The sequence below is a fragment of the Pleurodeles waltl genome, chromosome 1_1, assembly GCF_031143425.1.
Source record: "Pleurodeles waltl isolate 20211129_DDA chromosome 1_1, aPleWal1.hap1.20221129, whole genome shotgun sequence".
Lineage (NCBI taxonomy): Eukaryota > Metazoa > Chordata > Amphibia > Caudata > Salamandridae > Pleurodeles > Pleurodeles waltl.
Window position 1 is genome coordinate 147,623,940 of NC_090436.1, and position 15,611 is coordinate 147,639,550.

General features: G+C 44.8%; 1 protein-coding gene across 3 annotated transcripts in view; it reads left to right on the forward strand.

Annotated features, from left to right (window-relative positions):
• Positions 1 to 228: 228 nt before the first annotated feature.
• Positions 229 to 15,611, forward strand: part of ME2 (malic enzyme 2) — a 123,408-nt gene continuing 108,025 nt past the window's right edge. The window contains exon 1 of one of the 3 annotated variants that reach the window (XM_069219360.1): positions 229 to 381. The gene's annotated coding sequence lies outside the window, so the exon portion shown is untranslated. Of the gene's footprint in view, positions 429 to 15,611 lie in introns of all 3 variants that reach the window. The other 2 variants (XM_069219286.1, XM_069219309.1) reach the window with 2 other exon arrangements.

Consider the following 15,611-nt stretch of genomic DNA (forward strand, 5'->3'; position numbering starts at 1 on the left):
GTCACTAACAGTGATAGATCCCCCCACCCTCTAATTTGCAGGAAGTCTGGGCTGTGATGCGTTGCTCGCAGCTCGTGCCTGGCAGTGACCCGGGCCAGAGCAGCGGTAAGAGGAAGAGCAGCTGTAGCCTCCTCCAGGTGACAGGCCTGCAGGACTGTCACCATGACCCGCGGGAGCGCAGCCATTGGCCACAAGCATCCCCGCCCTTCCACAAGCTCCTCCCACACACCGCTCAGACCACGCCCCCTTGGTGCTCCGTCACCCGAGAGCGGAGGAGGCCGCGCGGGTCAGGCACTGTCCTCGCGAGCACCAGGACCTCACCAGCTGCGGGCAGCGCGCGCCTCGCCCCACCGACCTCCATCTTCATCCTTGGCCCCCCAGGTACCTCCGCCCGATCTCTGGTGCCAAGGTGTGTTCTGGTGGCTGCTGTGAGTGCGCGTCACATTTTCCCCAATACTATGTTGATAGATGATCGTGATGCAGAGCCCGCCCCGCTGCTTACAGTGGCTGAACTTCCACTGCTACTTTATTTTGCAGTGTTTACCCGGGGCCAGTGCTGCTCGTTTCCACCCTCACTTCGATCTCCCAGTCAGTAAATGTGTGAGACACCCTCGAACTAGAAGTCTGGAAGGTCTCCACTCCAGCCGTGGCAGGGTCGTAGCTCCCACAAGTGCAGTGGCACCGGCCCCCGGAACCCTTTGATAATTGTGATATTTTACAACCCCAGTAGGGGTCATTTTCCTTGGTTGCACCAGGGATCAGTGTTACCCTACTGAGCTGTGCATCCCTACTAGAAGACCCGTCATGTGATGCTGGCTGCCCTATCGAGATGGACCCACCCCCACTTCAGCCCCTCCTAGTATTGCAACACTCGCCTGTCATCCGCTCTCTTGCGAGTTCAGTGTGCACGGGCACCGTAGGGGAGGCATGCACTCGGGATGAGTCTGGTTCATCGGGTGTCTTACTTTAGTATTCAAGTCCGTACGAATGCACAGGTTTTAAAGCCGGAGAATCGTGCAATGTATGCGGCACGTTTGCCACTGATGCTCGGTGATTATTTGGCTCTGCCTGGCCCGGTATGCGTGCCTGTGCTCGAGACGCGAACTAGTTCCTGCCCAGTAAGAGGCGGGAGGGTTGGGGAGCTTTTTACAGATCCGCTCAACACACCGATAGCTTCCCGTCTTCTGTGTTCGCATTAATTAAACCTCCTCCTGCTATTAGATAAATAGCTCAACTTTTATTTAAAAACAGAAGTAGGCGCCGTGGGGTAGTACAGATACAAATGTTTAAACTTGCTTCTAAATGTAACCAGCAAGGAGTGGGCCAATTCTATATTTTAGGCGGTATGTGAGCTCACAGATGGTGGTTGCCACATTGTTACTATACAGCTTCCGCTCTCGAGTAATCCTCGATGTGTCAGTTTTCATTCCGCAAGCGGCAACTGATACTTTTTAAACCCAGAAATGGATAGTTTGAATCCACACCCCAGCGAGCTGGAGCCCGCATTTTATTAAGAAACACTCTTCCGTTTTCCCACCTCATCCAAAGCATCACTGTGCTGCGTATCCTTCACGTGGGGACTGGGACAAGGCGCCCGGAAGGGAATAGTGAAGGGAGAGTTAGGTTTCTGAAGAGTGGAGGGCAAGTCAGCAAGTTAACAAGGAGAGCCGAACCAAACCTCTGCCTTGGCCCCAAGACTCCATGCAGGAGCTGAGCTTTAATAATAGGATCTAAATGGTACTTAAAAACGCTTGTGAAAATACAGTAGTGCCGTTAAAATAAAAACAAAATATTTCTGTAACATGCAGAACCGTTTGACATGAATACATAAGAATATTTTTGTACAACGCACGCCATGAACTCATGAGTATTAGAAGGTGCTCTCATGTGTGATAACGTACAAAAAGAAGGATCTGTAAAATAAAATATATGCCTAGTATCACACAAGCGGGAAAGTTTTTTTGGTTTCACATTATGCAGTTCACGTGCTAGTTGGCTACCTGTATGATGTTAGAGCATGGGTGGCAGGCAGGGCTGGATTTAGCGCTGGCGGCGCCCTTTGCAACAGTTTTTTTTGGCACCTCCTACCCCATGACCACCTCATCGGATTCCCTAACTACCAGCCAGAAAATGTGCTGCTCATCTCTCCATAGCCCCCTTTCACATGCATTCATTTGTTTTAAAGCCCTGTAAAGGCTGTTTTTACTAATCCACTCAGCTATCCACATAAAATACAGTTCTGTTCTTAGCAGCAGGCACATTAACCCTCTATGCTACTTTATGGCGGGTCAAAGCTGCTGCAAGACAAAACTCCCATCTTTCTCCCTAGCAGGAAGTTAATCACAAAAGGAATCTTGACATTTTAATTGTTTCCTGAAGGCTCGACACACAAGGAACTTTTCAGCATGTACTTTTAAATCGCACGTTTTTGAGTATTGCTAAACACAGCGCCCCCAATTCAGGTCAGCACCCGGTGGGGCCGCACAGCTTCCACCACCCTAAAGCCAGCCCTGGTGGCAGAATCCACATTAAAGCTCGGTTTGTTTTGAACTTGAGGGTCCATAAGGCCAGCGAGTTAAGGCAAAGGCAGACCTCTGGTCCGAGCCTCATTCAAACTTTAAGTAGCTGTCCCATCCCTACTTATGAGTTCAGCAGATAACCACTTGCTCTCATGTGTGCTGCTTGCTTCCGTTTGAGCTGACTTTGCCCTGTTCTTGGCAGGCTATGGATGGTTCAGCATAAGCACACCTTGCTCAGCCCAGGTGGTCCTCCTTTCTATCCCCACGCCACTCATAGAATCTCACTATTGGCATGGGTAGGAGTCTGTGCTTGATACCAAAGGACTGAGGGATCATGGACTGGGGATGAGTGTGCTTATATCTCAATATGTCTCTCTCCCCATGACCCCTTCACACTCAAACCATTGGTTCGGCTGGCTGAAATCTAGGATCTGGTTTGGTGCACTACCTAAGATGGCAAGGTACAACCATATTACACATATTACCAGTTGCGTATTTTGAGGTAGGTTAACCTGAAAAAGGGTATTGTTGAAGCTGTTATTTGAAAAGTGCCATTAGAAATATGTGATCCTGTGCAGCACTTACACACAAATATGGGTTTAACACATTTGCTACACAATACGCTGCTTAATTTGCAGATTTCAATATAAAAGTTGCTTCTAACTCAGTGCATCAGATTCATATTTTCAGAGAATGTGCCACATAATATCACAGAATTAGCTTTTTATTGCCGCCTAATATATTACTCCAGAGCAGAATAATCCTAGAGGCCCAGACAATGAGACTGTCAATATGATGACGACACCCTAGTTGGGCTAGAGCCAGTGTGGCATCTGTTCCTTACTGCTATAGAGGAGGTGAGGCATTGGTTCCTTACGGTTGCAGGGGAGGTGATGTGGCATAGGTGGCAAGGCATTGGATCCTTATGTCCCGAAGGGGTTAATGAATCCAGTATGTCAAGATGGGAGGAGTCAACTTTGCAGTGTTGTAATGAGACCACAGAGCCACAAGGCATGTATTGGAGTTGGATGTCCTGGACGTTGGGGACAGGGCACTCAGGACTTGCACTGTGGCAGGACTTTGGAGGGGTAGCATTGGCATTAGGCCTGTGTTGTAGGTCACAGTCGTTGCACTCAGCAGGGACCACAGTTGTGGTGCAGCATCAGAGAGCGGCACCAGTTCCGAAGTCACTCTGGAGTCAATGTGCTTAGTTTCTACTTAGTTGCAAAACAGCTCACTTCCAAGAGCCCAGGAACTGGATTTGGCTCCACTTGGCTAGTCGGGACTCTCAGAAAGAGAGCACAAGTGCTGGCAGGTGAAGCCTTCATAGCAGGATGAAGAAAGCCAGGGACCAGTCCTTTCACTCCCAGGACAGAAGCAGCAGGCTAGCAGAACAAAACAACAGGCAGAGTGACATTCCCTCCTACATCATCCAGCTCTTCTTCCTGACAGAATTTCCTCAGTCCAGAAGGATTCTAACTATGTGGGGTCAGAGGTTCCAGTACTTACACCCATTTCTGTCTTTGAAGTAGGCAAACTTCAGAGAAGTATTTGTAGTGCACAAGACCCTGCCTTTCCCTGCCCTGGCCACAGACACACTCCAGGATGTTGGAGCCGGCTTTGTGTGAGGACAGGCACAGCTCTATTCAGGCTCAAGTGCCAGAATTCATGGGTACCTGTACTAGCATATGATTTGGAGGGTATTTTTCAAAATGACATCTTTCTTAAACATTCTGTGGATTCCAGAAGTTTTAATCACAGAAATGAAGGGAAAATGCTTGACTTCAGGCAAAGTTGGAGGCTTGCATGGCATTGTGAGAAAGAAATTGGTGTAGGGTGTTTGTGAAGCTCACCACCCTGGATTCCCCCGGATGTTTAGTTTTCAGAAGTATCTGAGTCTGGTAGGTTTTTCCAGGTGGCAGACTACCCAAGCCCAAAAAGTGCAGCCATTCACCATTGTAAGTAGGAGGACATTGGGAGTTAGCCAACCTCTCCTGGCCCATATGTCAACACCCAAAAAAGTTAAATGTCATCTTGGTTGCCATTGGTATGAGGTGCTTTCATTCACAGGTAGAGCAGAAAGACTGTTGCCCCTTCAGTTGGGGTGAGGACATAACCATGCCCATGGTGGTGGGCAGCCCGCACCCCTGTTTTTTTTTTTTTTTTAAATTCTAAGACTTTTAGTGGAATGTCTACCCACGGGGGGCAGATAGGGAGTAATTACCTCCATATCCTCCCTGGGGGTGCAGAAAGACCATGCCCCCACCCATTTATTTGGGGTGGGGGCATGACCATTATCATGTCCATGATGGGCACCATCAACCCCTTTGTATTTAAAAAAAAAAAAAAAATCTTCCCTGGTGTCTAGTGGGCTTTCTCCCCCCCCCCCCCCCCCATGCCCCCCCCCCCCCACTTGCAGGGGCAGAACAGGGGTAATAATCCTCATCTGCAGAATGACTGCCCATTTTTTCCATGCCCGTTCTGGGCAGCTCCCACCCCTACACTACCAGAATAAACAGTCCTTGGTGTCTAGTGGGATTTTTCCCCCGCACCTTGGGATCTCTATCTGTTCCCAAAGGGAGTCAGAAAAAGACTATGCCCATATTTTTTGGGAAGGGGTGGGGACATTGCCATTTCTATTCCCCATCCCCCACACTAACAAAAAATAGTTTTTGGTGTCTTGTGGGCTTTCTGCCTCCCAGGGGGGGAGATGAATGTAATAACCCTTTCCACTGGGGGGAGGGGGGAGGAATAGACTGTGCCCATTTTTTGGGGAGAGGTGGGGGCATTGTAATGCCCATTCTAGGAAGCCCTCACTCTTACATGACTTTAAAAAATGATCCCTGGTGGGCTTTGGGGTCAGATTGGGGCCTGTTGCCTCCATCTTTTCATCTGCCCTGGGGGAAAGGGAGTTGTGGGAGCAGAAAGACTAAATATGGCTCAAAGAAATAAAGGGGATCAGAAGCCTTTGCCTAAGGTGCCGCTCCCCCCTCCTTGGTGAAGACTAGTGGATGCCTGCTTGAGGATCACTCACCAAGCAGGGATCCACTAGGGAAGAGTACCACTGGAAAGGGGAGGTTTGCCACTTTCCAGTGATACCTCTCCTCTCGGCCTAGGTGCTCGGCAGGGCTGAGATAGCCCCACGAACACAGAGGCAGTGAAAGTGAAATTAACCACTTGGCTCATTTCATTTTTGGTTTCAGTGGAATGGCATCAGTGCACCATGCGTGCTGATTGTCATTTCACTGACAACAAAGAAACAGCCTCAGGAGCTGGGGAAGCTCTTCTCCAGCCCAGGGGCTGTTTCTTTGAGCAGGAAATCCCTCTGGTGCCCCCACCAGAGAGATTTCCAGTGTTATGTGCAGGGACAGCCAGGAATCATCCGACGCGCATGACCCCTGTGGCATCAGACAGCTCCCTGCCGTCCGATGCATGGAACCAGTTAAGCACATTTTGCCAACCTCATCACAAAGCATTTGTGGAAGTGAAGGAATGCTAAATATTGTTTGCACCTGGCTGCTTAAGTAAAGGCTTATTCCTTCTTTAATGGGATCAAATATTTCTCTAAAACTCTTATCTTCAGGATAAGCAGACTATCGCTGAACGGAAAGAGATTGATAGCACCGCTAACCTTGAGCCTGCTAGCGTGTTTGGCAGCCTTTGCATACCGGGGACTTGTGAGGCACATATCTTTCTCCCACCCATCCAGTTCTGAGAAAGCGTGTAGCCATTATGGAAAAGTAAAACAAATAAAATGTTTCTCCCAACCAGGGAGAACTACGGTGATAACTAGATCATCACCTGATCCTGTCTCAAGGTGGCTGATGAGTGCACATCTCTTGCACTTAAGTGTCTTGCATTAAAAGAAGTATGCCTTGATATCACTCTCATTGCATATACAAAACACATGTGAGATTGACAGTCAGTATGTCTGGACAAATTAGCTCATGCACTGATAGACTTATCAGCCATTGGAGAAGCGTAGACAGCAAATTACTCTGATGGCAGCACTCTCTACTGTACCCATGGCTGGCAGTCTATGTAGGCTGATGTTGAACATTGTCATTCATTCATGCCCTATCCAAAATCACTGGGTTTTACCATGACCTGAGCAAAATAAAAGAATCCACTATTATTGGCTGGTACACCAGTGGCACTCCTGAAACACAGAAAATAAATTCACTGCTTGCATTCAGTCCCATTTGATTCAGCCATCATGGTTTCAAACCCCACCATAGGAGGGATTTATATAGCGCCATTAACCACTCTATTTATCCATTGGGGTCTTTTCATATGCATATTTATTCCCCTGTTGCAAAATTAGGGTCCTGGAATTTTACCTCATCCCTGCTGGGTGTCGTGGGGTAGGCGGAGCAGTATCTCGCACAGCATGCCACTGCAAAGGGACCTGTGTTGAGATTGCTTTAGATTATGCTGAGAAAGGGCCGCGGGGTATGTCGTGAATCTACCTATGGATCTCAAGATCTAGAAGGCAGTAACAGGATATTTGCTTCAGTGCACACTTTGTCATGGTTACAACCCACATACACCGATTTGCGCATGTCCAAGAGTCTGAGTGCTGCAACTCCGTGGGGCTCTGTGCCTGAAGCACCCACTTACTCCATTTATTTATTCATTGCAGTGGTTTCTATCATAATGATTTATATTAACTTTTACATTTATTAAATCTTTGCTTGGTGTCTTATAGCAGACTTGCAAATTTTTTCAAATGTAAGGCATCTGCTTTATATAAAAAATAACTTAACTCAAGTTTTTCAAGTCGTGGGTGGCTGTGGAAGGATGAAAACTCCTCAATGCACAGTATTTTCCTGCCTAGCTTGCTTTTTTTAACCACAGTCTTTGGCTTTGCTGTAAAGCTGCTTTCAGTTCTGTAATTTGTTGTATTTCGTAAGTTTAGCCGTGTGATTTTCTGTAGATAAAACGCATATCTGCTGACAGTTGTGCACTACATTGTATATTTTATCAGACATTTATTTGTCAGCTTTAGCCCCCCATTATAATTTGGCTTTCTTACCTAAAGTACTAAATAGAGTTGTGTAAGAGTAGGCAAAGCCTACATATAACCCACATTAAGCACAGCAAATGTGGCCCCTATGTAATATTTTATAAACTGCCTCTGCCCCAGGAACTCCTTTGCTGGTTTTTTAAAAACTCTTTTGAAGGTAAGTATTGTTAGTCTGTGTCTACGACAGGCTGAGAAGTGTGACATCCGGATATTAAAGGGAGCACTCAATAGTCTAGTAGCGTAGCGTTGTAATAAAAGAAGTATTTATTCTCAATGTGAGATCGTATATAAGCCCTATGCCAGCCTCCATCTCCGTTCCTCCCTTCAACCGTCCTTATCTCCCCGTACATTCCAACCACTGTGTTCTGGATCGCATCACTAAAATGCGAACCCAGAACACTTACAACATTGCTTAGATACCACACCACCTCCCATATACCAACCTTCATGCCTAAACATAAATTTATAAGTAAATACTAGAACATTCTCACAATATCAGACAATTATAATGCAACAATTACAGAAGAATATTAATAGAGGCAAAAACAATAGTGTTTCACATATATATATAATCAGCATTTGCAAAGCTATACATAGTCCTTCAACCACGACGGCCTTGATGCATTTCTCTTTGGCCGAGAACTTACAATACTTTGTGATCTTGTGTCAGGTAGAGTGTTTTGAATGTCATGAGCATCTGCATTTGGCTTGACACACTTCACTACCCTATTTAAATTCCATATCTTGCGATCACTCGTCTCCACTTCATTTCTAAATACCTTTAAAACCTCAAATGGATCCCTGAATGTAGACAGTTTTTTTTCTCCTTTCTCGGAGACCTTTATTTTGACATAATCTCCCTCTCGTACCACAGTTTCTTTCACAGTGTTCCGTATATCATACTGTGTCTTCCTTTTGTCTTTAACTCCCCTCTCTCTCTTGCTCTTGCTCTCTCTCTCTCACCTTCGATATTATCAACTTGATCATCAACTCTTTTCCTATTCTCTATTACCCACCTCAGCTCAATCTCGCTACAAGGTACCCTACACTTGGACAGTTTAAATGGAGTCACTCCTGTGGTAGAGTGTGGTGTCATTCGATGCTCATGCACTTCTTCCTCAACTCACTTTCCCACTCCGCACCAAGAACCTGTGCTAATTGTAAACTCTCCTTCAGGACCTTTATGAAGGGTTCCACAACTCCATTAGATTCTGGATGATACAGAGACATTCTCTTGTGCACAATGTTTCTTCCTCTTAAGAAAGACTCCATTGATTCAGAGACAAACTGCACACCATTGTTAGTTAATATCGAAGAGGGGAAACTCTCCCTCTCGAATAGCTCCTCAAGAAAGTTGATTACATCCTTTGACTCAATCGAACTCACAATCTTAATCTCAGGCCATCTTGAATACATGTCAATACACACTTAAACATAGCAATCAACAGACTTTAGCCTGACTGGACCCAAAATATCTAATGCTATGTCAACCCAAGGCCCAGACACTTCTTTTCTTGTGACCATGGGTTGTGTCCTTTATTTAAACGCTTTGTCTGATCGCGCACACAAATGGCAATTTCTCACTTCCCTCTCCACCATCATATCTTTGGCTGGCCACCAGTAGGTATGTCTTACCCTTTCTTTCGTTTTATAGATGCCCATATGGCTTGCGTCAGCTTGATCTATAAGTTTCTTTCTCAAGGCAAGAGGTGGAACTAATTTGCTGCCTCTCATCGACACTCCATGCACAACTGATAATTCATTCTTGACCTGTCAATAAGACAACAGGTTTTGATCATATTCTTGCCTCGCACCCCATCCATTCATAACTTTGTCTACTATTTCCTGTATGAAGAATAACCTTGTCTAGTATTTCCTGTAAGATGACATTTCTTCTTTCCACACTGACTCTTGTATCGTTCCTTCAGGCACCAGGCACGCTTTTATATCTTCGTCAAAAACAATGTCTGCAAAACAACCTCCTCCATCTGTCTCCTCTTCATCTCCTGTTTGTTCACACAGTCTTGAAAGATAGTCAGCCTGAACATTCAATACCCCAGGCATATAGGATATCACATAGTCAAACTCTTGTAGAGCTACTACCCACTTCCTGATTCTATACGAAACCATAGCAATCCCTTTCTTGGCAAACACTTCTGTGAGCAGCTTGGGGTCGGTTATTATTTCAAATTTGTGTCCCACAAAAACTTCCTTAGCTTCCTCACAGCCCAAAATACTCCTATGGTCTCTTTCTCAACCACTGAGTAGTTCGTCTCCACCCCTCTCAGACATCTTGATGCAAAGAGTATGGTTCTATTTTGCCCTCGCTCTCTTTGCATCAGAACAGCGCCCAGTCCCTTACAGCTTGCATCAGTCATCAACACAGTCTCATCATTTGTATCAAAACTTCCAAATCAGCTGCTTTATCCAGACTATTCTCGATGTCATGAAACTCCCTTTCACACTGTTGATTCCAACTAAACTCCGAGCCCTTCTTTAACAACAGTCTCATGCAATCTGTCTTTTCTGCAAACCTTGGAACAAATTTATTGTAAAATTCCGCCATCCCTAGAAACTTCACCAACTCTTCCTTATTTTGTGGACTAGGCAATTTTTTTTATTGTATCAACTAGGCCCGCCTTAGAGCGAATCCCCTTCACTGATATCTCATGGCCTAAATACTCAATATTTGGAATGTTGATTTTGCATTTCTCAGATTTTAGCGTTAGTCCATTGATTAGTAACCTCTCTGACACCTCACTTAACCTTTCATTATGTTCTTCTAAATCAGCCCCAAAGATCAACAGGTCATCCTGGTATACCTTCACTCCCTTTGCACCCTTCTATATTTTCTCCATGGCCCTCTGAAACACTGAGCCAGCTGATATCAAGCCAAATGGCATCCTGGGAAACTTAAATGTGCCAGAAGGAGTTATAAAGGTGGTAAGTTCTTGAGATGAGCTGTGTAAGTTTATCTGGTGGTAGGCAGAAGTCAAATCAAGTGTAGAGAAGTCTTTTGCTCCATTAAGAGAGCACAACATCTCCGTAATATTTGGGAGAGGATAATGATCACCTATGACTGACTTATTTAATTCTCTGAGATCAACACAAAGCCTGGCCTTCCTTGCCATAACGTCCGGTGCCACCCATTACGAAGCTTCCACTTCCTGAATAATCCCATTCATATTGAGTTTATCAATCTACATTTTCATTTTGTCTCTAACCATCAATAGGACATTCCTCAGCCTTGCGGCCTTGGGTACCGCTCTAAGCTTGAGTCTGATCTTATGCATATAATTCTTGAGGCAGCCTAAGTTTCTGCCGAACACATCTGGGAATCTGTTCACCCAACCACTTACATCCTCTTCCACAGCTTGAACCGCGGGAGCATCTTTAAGTCTAACTGGTGGGTCTTCATTTGGGTCTAATAGGACATGCAGATCACGTTGATTAAACCAACTAGTTAAAGAGTCTCCCTTCACCGAGATATATACCTTTGCTGATATGATGTGCTCTTTATATTCTATGCTTCCCCAAAAGTAACCTAGCAATTTGATTGGTTCACCACCGTAACCTTTTGGTTGCACATCTGGCTTCAACAAGTTAACTTTCCCTTTCAGTTGCTGATCATAGAATGACTTTGGTATCAATGTGATCTTTGCCCCAGAATCGAATACAATTTTGACAAGTTTACCATTAACTAAGATTGATTCTACGGGACCATCGAAAGACCCACATCTTGTTCATAAAATTTGCACTTCACCTACTGCCCCTACATCGCTTGTGTCATAGTCACACATTATCTCCCTTACTTTCTTAGTGTTACTCTTTGTCTTGCAACACTTTGTAAGATTACCTGTCTTACCATAACTCTTGCAAGTCATCCGCCAAGCAGGACGTTCTTTGTTGTTGGCCATGTGACCAACACCCCGACACCTAAAACATTTCCCAGCAAAGGGTTTTCTCAATTTCATAGATTCATTACCACTTCTATTGCCATTATACATCATTGTGCCGCTCTGTACTGCTTTTACAGTAGCGCCTTCTTCCTTTGCAATTGTGTCAGTGCTAGCATTGTCCTTACGAAGTACTTCAACACATTTTCTTGAGTGTTTGTAAGTTTTTGCTACAACCAAAATTTCTTCTAAAGATGGATTGTCCTCTTGCCACATACTCTCTTTTGCCTTCTCTAGTGAGCAGCCTAACATAAACTGATCTCTCAAGCATGGAGGCTAAGGAGAAAAGAGAGCAGAGAGAGATGAAAGGGAATCAAAAAAGACCATTGCGTGTACTGATATCAGCAGTGGGACTACACATCAACCAAACAAAGCATGGTGAGACCGGATGCTCCTGATTGGGACAAACACAAGAACAGGCAAATCTATTGAATCAAGAGGAAATGAGATAGAGAACAAAGGCTTTTAGTCATGAGCAAGGAACTGACTCAAGCCCTACTCTGTGTCTATGTAATGTATTGGAGACAATTGGGCTCCAAAGGTGTCTGTAGCTAAGGCCTAAATCGTATATACTGACAAGTACTAGTGAAGTTACAATAGAAATTAGTCTCTGAGCCTTCAGGTAATCGCTGTTGAACTCTGTCCTAAGAAAAAGACTCTGATAGTTTTTGCCACATAGCAGGACTCTCTTAGAATGCTAATATCCAGGAAAAATAATATTAGCACAACTTCAGTACACAAATCTTAAACACAAGCCAACCTGGCTTCCACCACATAAAAAGAATGGACACTACATTGGTCAAACTATGGAACAACCCTTTAGAAGTTGCAAACCTGGGCCCAGTATGCTCTCCACCCCTCCCTCCACCTCTGTCACCTTCAACCCTGACTACAATATTGTGATCCACTGACTCCAGTCAGTAGATTGTTGTCACTAAGTGTGTCAAGCCCTTCACCTCAGAGGGCAGTGAAAATGTGGGCAACATGATATCCACAACTCCATGCCACACCTATATGAAGCTCATTGACACCCCTTCTAAATTAACATCATACGTCTTACAGACCAAACTTTCTCTCACATCTTTATCAGGAGCTCAGTGTAAAGACACTTAGTGCAGTATGGGGTGCTGATCTCAACTTCCAAAGTGAAGCTTTAGTGAAATCTACCCCTGTTAATGAAGTCTCATGAAAGATCTTTGTCTTGTGTCCCTTCATAAAATCACCACATGGTATTGGGCACTAGTCAAATAGTTAACAAATGATCGGTGCAGTATGCGGGCCTGCTTGTATACCAAGTAAACAGACTGGGGGGAATCCAGCATGGAGCTTCAGTTTTGGGCTATAGAAAGTAGCAGTTTGTCACCGCCACCCAAGAAGCCTTCATTGGATACCCATGCAGTAGAACATGTCTTTCAAGAGTTGTGTCTCAATTATAAGTGCCTAGAAGACTCTGCACCAACATTACTTAAAAAAATATATCCAGCATTAGCAAATCTAATACCTGTAACAAGCAAACATACTAGCATTCCCAGAAGCCTACGAAAGAACAGAGGAGAGTGATCATTTTCTGTCACTGACCCTGCATATGGGCAGTGCTTGTGTAGGATAGCTGCAAAGTCCCCAAACATTTGTAAATTTAGTAAAAAAGCAGATACCTCACTATACTAACTTCGGGCAAAGAATGAATCTGCATACTGCCTCAGGTTTGTGTCTGTTGTGAGATGGCTATAAGATGCTGTGATGCAACTCACATTTTATGTGATGATTTCTCATCTTTTCTCTACCCATGGCATGGAAAGTTACACTGCTGGTCATGCAACCATACAACTTTTAAGGGCGGGACAAAGTACTGTCCCACTTTGCATGCCAGTGTGTTGCTTCTCTCCCAAAAGTAGAAGCAATTAAGTTATGCAGCATTCTCAATACAACCAAATAAATCATTGTAATGCCTCAATTGCTGTCTTACAAAGTGTTTTGTAATCTCTACTTAATAAAGATCGGTCACCTTCCATCAAGAGGAGTTGTTCCAAATTTAAAAGCAGATTTTCAAAATATTTGTATTGTATCCAATCATATTAAACTGCCATTATTAGATGGACAAGAGCTTCAGCAGTAAGGAAATAAAATGTGTTTTAGATGTGCCTTGACTGAGCTGTTTAATGAATACTTGACATTGAGAGTAGGTGTCTCACATAACCTGTATGTTCTTTACACAAAACTATTTTTAGGACGTTTGTTTAAATATGCTACCTGCTCTAAAAAAGGGCTTATCAAACCACAGTTGCAAATCAAATAGTTTCTAGATAGGAAGTACATAAGTTCTCAAAAAAGCCTCAATTTACTGAATGTTTTATATCTCAGAAATACCGCCCAATGCCTGTAGTTTAGAAACGGTCTGAAGGCACTTCTGTTTCACCAGACCTTCATTTCATAAAACTAATGCTCTTGCCATGCTTCTAGTTCCTGTTCCTTTTTACAAAGCATCTTAAGCACTATAGCAAGGTGCAAGTAGAGTGTGGCCATGAGTGGACTGTGTCCCTTTACTATGTTAGGAGGTGGCACTGGTTAAAGGGGTAGTGGAGGGTGCCAATGAAATGACTTGCAATACTTGACAATACTTGAGACCAGAACACTCATCAGGGTCACTGCTGAGTGGAAGGTAAGGTATAAAGTACCAGCATAAACCTATACATTGCTCTGAGATGGTGCAAGAAAGTGGATCATTATTTGGGAAGAATGGTAGTCCTCCACAAGTAATGATGACTGTTCTTGTTTGGTCCAGTAAAAGTGTCAGTAATTCAAACGTGAGCTCAATCCCTGGAAGATATGAATATTTAAAGCTGTAAATAAAAATTGTTCTGCAAAGTGCCAACTGTGGACAACAGGTCACGCTAGACTGTGACAAGTGTGAGGTTTATGACTAACTGTAATGGAGCGTAGGTCAGATACACAGGTCTGATTAGTCCCATTTAGAAAGTTGTCTTCACTGAGCATTTCGGAGACCGGGGAGTCTTCAGCGGAGCAAGGCTGCAGGCTGGATCGAAATAGGTTGGTAAAGGGCGAGGTGAATCATTCGACTGGCAGGGAAAATGTCCGGCGTTTCCTTCCTGTTGGATGCGGCTCGAGCCCAGTGAAGCTTTCTACCTTAGGACTGAGACTCTCTTCTGAAGTTCGGTTTCCTAAGTGGGGCAAGGCTGCAGGCTGTAGCCAAAGAGGGTTGACATCTTCTGGTGCCGGTTGGTGTTGAGCCTGCTGCAGGGAAGAACATAGCGAGAGCTTTGGTGAAGTCAAGCCTACTGTAGATGCACCCTTGGCAGATCTGCGAGTAGGTTGAAATTTTTCAAAACGTTTCTAAGCCCTACATTTCTAAGTGTAGGCAGGTGGAGGGCACTCTGACACCAACCAAGGCTTCCAGGGCCTTAAGAACAGCACTTGGGGTCAGGACCCAATAGAAGCCACCAGGAGGGTCCCAGGCCAGCCCGGTGGAAAATGGTCAGGAAAGGGGGCTTCTTGTAGCTTTTGTTTCCTTAGCTTAACAAGAGGTCAGCCAACTGACTTTTAGAGTCCACTTCTTTGTCCTTGTTACAAGTGGGAGCAAGTCCAGTCCTTAGTGTTCTCCTTGCAGGTCTCAGAAGAAGGATTGCACCTGCTTTTGCCTTTCGCAGGTCCAGTAGTGTTCTGAAGAGGGACCCAGGAGTGCCACACATTTATGCCTGGCACTAGACTTTGAGTGGGAGTGACTCCTGCCCTTCCCTAACCAACAAAGAAAAAGTTCACAGGGATAATTCTATCCACTTTTGCAGCAGTTCCAGAGTGCTCTACTGCAAACAATCCCACATTACTCTTTGCTACCTAAAATCAAGATGGCAGAAGCTTTGTTTCCTTGTGCAGAGCTCCTGTGTTAATCCTAGAGATATGGCCAGGGAAATGAGCAACCTCTCATATTTGCTTACTCAAAGTCCATTCTGATGTTGCTCAACTGGCATGTGGTGAATTGAGCACAACCAGCTATGGTGTCCAGGTCGATGGGGATCCCAGAATCTTTAGCGTGATGTGCAAAATCTAGAACTTTTGTGAGCGAACCCGAAAGGTCCAACTGTTTGTGTTAGC